We start from the raw sequence: 6,469 nt of genomic DNA on the forward strand, positions 1-6,469 counted from the left end.
CAGCTGCGTGGGCATGCGACCTGGCAGCACCTCTTCCACGGCAGCCTTGGAGGGCTGCTCCCCAAGGAAGGAATGACCACACCATGTCACACCCAGAACCTCTGCCACCTCCGGAGTCCCAACACTTTGAATTCTCACAGCAGCTGTCTCACTGCGCCGCACCTTGCTCTAGGGTTATTTACCAGCACGTGCCATTCTGCAGCTAGGCTGGAAGCTCCCAGAGGGCGAGGACGAGGCCTCCTGGCAGCAGACCGCCTGGTACTTGGTGATGCTTGATAAATGTTCGCTGAAGTAACTACTGAAGACTTCGGACCAAGTCAGTTTTTTAATGGCAAAGGAAAACAAACCTTCTTGACTCCTGATTATAAAGAGTTAGGTTTTGTCAGGAAAGCATGTGGGAAATAATGTGATCTTGTTTATGCAAAACCAGAGACGGTCTGTGGCTGAATTTCCACATTGCTGCACGTCTAGAAGTCACCGATATCATCAAACACCTGCTCTTTCTCGGCACCCTGCTGGGCACTCGAATCCATCGTCTCCTATTTAATCCAACAACCTCTTGAGGTTGAGGAGGCGCAGAGAGCCAGGCAGCTTGCCCAAGGCCACACACTAACAAGGAGAAGAATGGGGATTTGAAGACAGGTCTGTCTGACTCCTTACTGGTGGAAGGAGAGGGGCCAGGGATCGGGAACTCGAGGAAGGAGGGGCAGGCCAGCTTCCTGTGAGGAGCAGGCAGAGTTTAGGACCAAAAAGCTGAGTGTCTGGATTAGAGCCTAAAAAATCTTGACTCAGATGTGTTCCTGCGAAGGGTGGAGCTCTCCTTTCCTGTCTGCAGTGTGGGAGAAATAATAGCATCTACCTCACGGGGTTGCTGTGAAGAGTAATTAAGACATTTAGTGATGATTGACATGATTGCAGCAAGGCGCCAGGCTGTGGGGTCCTGAATGGCCCTTCCCAAAGCCGGACCTCGCTCTTTCTGGAGACTTTTAGCTCAACATTGGAATATTAATTTAGTCTTTATCAAAAATGTTTGCCATTCAGGGTCTCACCTCTGGGCTTGGTTGCCTCCCTGACATCCATTTCCCCTTCTTCCTTGCTAACAGAACTCTGATTTTGCCTGGGGCAACAGAGTGGCCAGCAAGGCTGAGCCACAGTCCCGGCTGCCCTGTGCTTTCCAGGCTGCCTCGCGGCTGGGGAGACCATGTGACCAGCTCTGGCCAATGGGACTTCAATGGAAGGAGCGCTCCTAGGACAGGCTGCCTGGCACAGTTCCCTTCTCTTCCTGCTTTGAGAAAGTTCCTGATCTTTGAAAGTGCAGTAACTATATTTCCACAGGAAAGGCCAAGAGAAGCACGGAGATGCCAGCCGTGGCAGTGCTGAGCACCAGCCCCCACCCCCTTGCAGGTATTTTATGATGTGAGACAAAGATACCACTATTTGTTTAAGTGCCTGCAAGTCAGGTTTTCTGTTGCTTGAAGCCGTGTTTATTCTTCACTGACCCTGGCACTTTCTTCTGCTCTTCCTCTTGAATGCTGGTCTCCGGTGGGAGGGATGCCCCTAGGCCCTCCAGCAACTCCCTGCTGCAGGCTTCTCTCCTCTCCTTGTTCAGACTTTGTCAGACCTTTGTGGGCTCTCGGAGCCTTGGGGGCGTCCTTGGCTTTCTCTGACCACCCACTGTTTGCCCCACTTTCCAGTTCTCTCATCTAGGCTGACCTCGATTTTCCATTTCTTTTGGTTAATCTCCTCCCCGCAAAATCACCTTCCTGTCTCACACACTGAGTCAGTGTCTGCTCCCCACATCACATGACACATAAACGCCACACACACAACCCCCCACGTCACACACCTCTCTCCTGGCCTCTTTGTCTTTCACTTTTGTCTTCTTGATATATGGAGAGCCACAGACCTAAAACCCAGTGTCCTGATTATGCCTCTGCCTGATTCCATCTGCTCTTGCCAGATGGAGTGTTCTTAATCCACATATAATTTTAGAGACAGGAGAGGCTGCCACAGGGACCGGGCACCCCTCACCAGCGGACAGGGAGCCTGCCCTTCCTTCCTCCCAGCTATGGCCAGAGCTGGCCTGCCGGAGGAGACATGCCAAGGAGAGTACAGAGCACAGCCTTTCCAGGATTCTCAGCCTCAGTGCTGACCTTGGAGGTCAGAACTCCCAGGCCACGCTGAGTGCTATTTGGGGATACACCCCACCCCACACCCCCCGTCCCAGCCCCCCCTACCAGAGCAGGCCCAGAGCCAGCCAGAGTAGCTAAGACTGGAGAGAGTAACTGTGCTCAACACTCCCCAGTGCAGGAAAGGGGGACGGTAGCTTTGCTACTGAAGGGGTGAGCTGTAGGGAGCCCCTGGGTGCATGGCTCACTGCAGGGGTTGGGGGGGGAGAATGGCCCCCCTCCCTGTGAGACTGCTTTCTCCAGGAGAACTGCCACCTTGCCTGGCGACTTCATAGTTTATACAACCTGGGCTGCAAGGAGCAGCTCCTCCCGTGTGGGCCTGCCCTGACGATCAGCAGCTCTGGGTCCTAAAGCACACGAGCCCTCAGCACAAAGTCTGACAGCTTTCCTGCCTTCCCTACCCCTGTCCCCCCACCCCGCCTGCATCTCTCCCGTCCTGGGGAGCCTTGCCGGGGATGGCAGAGAGATGGGGAATTAAGCCTTTCTCCTGCGTGTCAAGAGGCTGCAGGCTCAGACTCTCCCCACCCCTTGGGTACTCACGGCTCAGGTGGGATCAACCTGTGGTGGGTCAGGTCGGCCCTGCAGGGCATGGCTGAGGGTCAAGAAAAGGGCGAAGGGAGGATGGACCCCACCTTTAAAGGTTCCAGACCTGAGCCTGGCTCTCAGATTTCACTAGAGGGCCTCCAGTATGTTTTGGAAAGAGGCATAGTTCTGGTTTCAGTTGTCCTGAGTGGAGACCTGGCTGTGTGACCTTGAGCAAGTTGCTTTACCTCTCGGAATCTCAGCTTCCTTCATTCCCTCTGAAAGTGCTCTGTGAACGCTAGTCCTGCGGTCAGCAGGTGCTTCTCTCTCCACCTCCCCACAAGCTGGACTCCCCTCCTCTTCTCTTCCCTCTGTAGGCCCTGGGCATACTTCCTCTGGAAGCTTCCTGCGCATCACATCGAACATAGTAATACACTCCCACAGCCCGCTATGGCTGTGTGTTTTTGCTGTAAACTTTTTGAAAGAAAGTTGCTTTATAAATTATCTGGCTATAAATAACATTGAATTTTGATTGGCTGTTTTTCAGTGATCATGGTGTGTATTGGAAATTCTTAGAAAGTGAGAAAAGCTACAAAGAGTTTCTAAACGTAATGCCATTTCGAAACTACAGTCTTGAGTACTGAATAAATTAATTTGCAAGCCAGTTGGTAAACCGTTAGCATCTTAAAATGGGCCATGGCGGGAGCATTTACACCATGGAAATCGGCACACCCTTCAGATCAGTGTAGTGTTAATTCACAGCTCCCCAGCCCGCAACTGATTTACCCCCAACCACTGGGAAATTGTTTGTTTCTTTTAAATCTTCGCAGGTGGTTCAAATGGGTAGCCGCTGACCGGGAAGAAGTTCAGGGCTGGCAGTCCACTGAGACGGGCCCTGACAGGGACTACGGCTGAAGAGGAACCCAGCCCAGGTGCTCCCTCAGGGAAGTGCTCCCCGCCTCCAGCCTCAGGCCTTGTTCTTGGTGAGTCTTAATTTAGATCAAGGCCTAGTCAAAAAAGGTTTAATCTCTCTCTGTTTTTGTATTTACACTGTAGCCAGTTGTTTGTCTTTCTTGTTTTATTGCTGCCATTTTAGTCAATGACCTATAGCCTATCTGTCGTGTTTATTTTACTTCTCTTTTTATCCTTTTCTGTTAACAGATCCTCTTGACAGGCAGAGGTGAGGAAGGCTGACCCAGCAGGGAGGAACTGAGGGCCCAGCAAGCTCCTGGGGCTCTGCGGGGACTTTTCCTGCTCTGGGGGCAGGCGGCCTGGGGGAAGTCCTTGATCTTGAACCCAGACAGTTGGAGTCTGCAGGTGGCCCTGCTTTCAAAGTGAACTCCCCGTGATTCTGGCCTTTCCAGCTGAGGAAGTCTGTGAGTCCAGGAGGCTTCCGGAAGGCTGCTCAGCACCTGTTCAACAAAGGCGCCAGCCCCCAGGAGCAGAGGGAAATGGGCAAGTGCCCGGGGCTCTCGACCGGGCGGGATCAGTCAAGCATGGCATCGATAGTGGAACAAAGGTACAAACCAGATTTATGTGTTTTAAACAGGGAGGACTCTCAAAATGTGCTGTGGAGTAAAAAAGTGCAAGTTGCCAAACCACGTGTGGTGCAGGATGCCAACTATGTGAAAACATTTCCACAGAAACAATACAATCCGTTTTGTGTAGGTGTACATATAAATAAAGGAATGGAAATGTCTACATTCTTAAAAGTTCTGGAGCATATGTATCAAACCCTAAAGAGTAGTTACCCCTGGGGAGTGGAGAGGGAGACAGGGAGTGAAGGTGACAGGGAAAGAAACTTGAGATTTATCAGTAATATTTTAATTTTTTAAAGAAAGTTCACTTATGTATGTAATTAAACTTATTTTTAAAACTCTAACCGTTGGTGTAAAGGCAAAGCATAGGGTTAGAGTTTGAGGAGAACGAAGCCCTGCTCCAGTCCTCGATACTCCATGCCCGTAGGGCCGTTCTTTAACTGCCTGCCTTTGGTTATTGCCTGGGTGAAATGGGCATAAAAACATAGTGACTCCAGAGGGCTTCCCAAAGAACTAAGTGGCCTGGTCGACGGAGATATACATATGCTAGTTATAAGTAGCATTTTGTGTTTAAAAACAATTTAGAGTCTCTATAAAGACAGACTCAAAATAAAATCCAATGTCTCTCCCCAAGGACAGAAAAAAGAGAGTGGCCACGAAGGAGCCGCCTTGAGTCTACTGAGAGCAGGTCATGTCAGACTAACGTTACTTCCTCTGTTCACAGGAGGAGGGAAGGGCAAGAAGCAAACACTTATGATGGCTTTCCAGTGACTCCAGCTCTGTGCTGGGTGTCCTCAGAGTTCCCACCACCCCGAGAGGTTTCTCGGGGCAACCTGAACCAGGTTTGGTGAGGTTAGGAAACTCGCCTCCGGGGGACGCTGGGGATCTGGGTTCAGATCTAGATTCAAATGATCCCAGGCAGCTAAGGGCCGGAGCAGCAGCAGCAGCAAGGACAACAGCTGCTGCCACCCTGGGCTGTCATTTGATCCTCACAAGGATGGTAAATTTTTTTACTCACATTTTACAAGTGAAGAAAATGAGACAGCAAGAAAGGTTAAGTAGGCCAGCCCAAAGTCACAGGTCTGTCTTGTCCCCAAATCCGAGGTCTTAACCATGCCACCCTATGCCTCTCTCTTCCACCTACACCCGCCCCACACCAGGGAGGCTCTGGCCTCCTCCTCACGGGGAGATTCTGTCAGAAGCTCTGAAAAGTGGCAACCACCTCTCTAGACTGGGTTAGTGGATCAGGTTGACTGACGCTGGGGGCGGGGCATGCGGAATCCTGTGGGCACCTGGATTGCAGCCAGGTTTCTGAGCGAGATGCTCTTCAGGGCCAGGAGGTCAGGAAGGAGACATGGGAGATGAAAACTGATACTGCTTGTTTAGTGGGTTGAATTGTGTCCGCCAAAAAGATGTGTTCAAGTCCTCACCCCGGTACCTACGAATGTGACCTTATTTGGAAATGGGGTCTTTGCAGGTGTAATCTAGTTACGGCGAACTCCTACTGGATCAAGGTGAGCCCTAAATCCAGTGACTGGCGTCCTTATAAGAAGAGGGAAATTTGGGCACAGAGACACAATGAAGACACACACACACAGAGAAGAAGGCCATGAGAAGATGGAGGCAGACGTGGAGTGATGCAGCTACAAGCCAAGGATGCCAAGGATTGCCGGCCACCAACAACAGTTAGGGAGACGCCAGGAAGGATTCTTCCCTAGAGTCTTTGGAGGGAGCGTGGCCCAGCCGATACCTTGACTTAGGACTTCTGGCCTCCAGAACTGGGAGAGAATGAATTTTTGTTGTTTCAAGCCACCCATGTGTGGCAACATGTTCTGGCGGCCCTAGGAAACTAACACAGCCCGGTTGCTCCACGGCTGATTGGGCAATCCCGGCATGACCTGTGGGCTTGCGCAGTGGGACAGAGGGCTTCGTCCTTGACCCTAATTTATTTTATTATCCTCTTGGATAAAAATAAAGAGAGTGTCTGCCAATCAAATACGTGGATTATTCAAAACCTGGAGAGATGGTGAGTACTGAAGACAGGCTCTATATTCAAAAACATCTCAATGAACTGCAATAATGGGTCACATTTTATAAACTGAAACTTAACTAGGACAAAGTTTTTAATTTAGGTTCAAAGAACTAACTGCATGAATGTGGAATGGGGAACCTCTGGCTTAATGACAGCTCATATAATAAAAGGTGTTGGCCACAGCTGAG

The 6,469-nt window shown here is 50.7% G+C and overlaps 1 long non-coding RNA gene across 3 annotated transcripts; it reads left to right on the forward strand.

The window, feature by feature from the left end:
- Positions 1–1,248: 1,248 nt before the first annotated feature.
- On the forward strand, positions 1,249–6,245 carry LOC106782007 (uncharacterized). 3 transcript variants are annotated; one of them, XR_011429181.1, is made up of 6 exons: positions 1,267–1,404; positions 3,542–3,694; positions 3,873–3,891; positions 4,076–4,230; positions 4,974–5,101; positions 5,727–6,245. It is a non-coding gene; the product is annotated as an uncharacterized lncRNA (long non-coding RNA). The 3 variants fall into 3 exon arrangements; XR_011429182.1 differs by having other exon boundaries at positions 4,974–5,091; XR_002801829.2 differs by lacking the exons at positions 4,974–5,101; positions 5,727–6,245 and having other exon boundaries at positions 1,249–1,404; positions 4,076–4,423.
- The last annotated feature ends 224 nt before the right edge of the window (positions 6,246–6,469 follow it).

Source organism: Equus caballus, chromosome 19, assembly GCF_041296265.1.
Source record: "Equus caballus isolate H_3958 breed thoroughbred chromosome 19, TB-T2T, whole genome shotgun sequence".
NCBI lineage: Eukaryota > Metazoa > Chordata > Mammalia > Perissodactyla > Equidae > Equus > Equus caballus.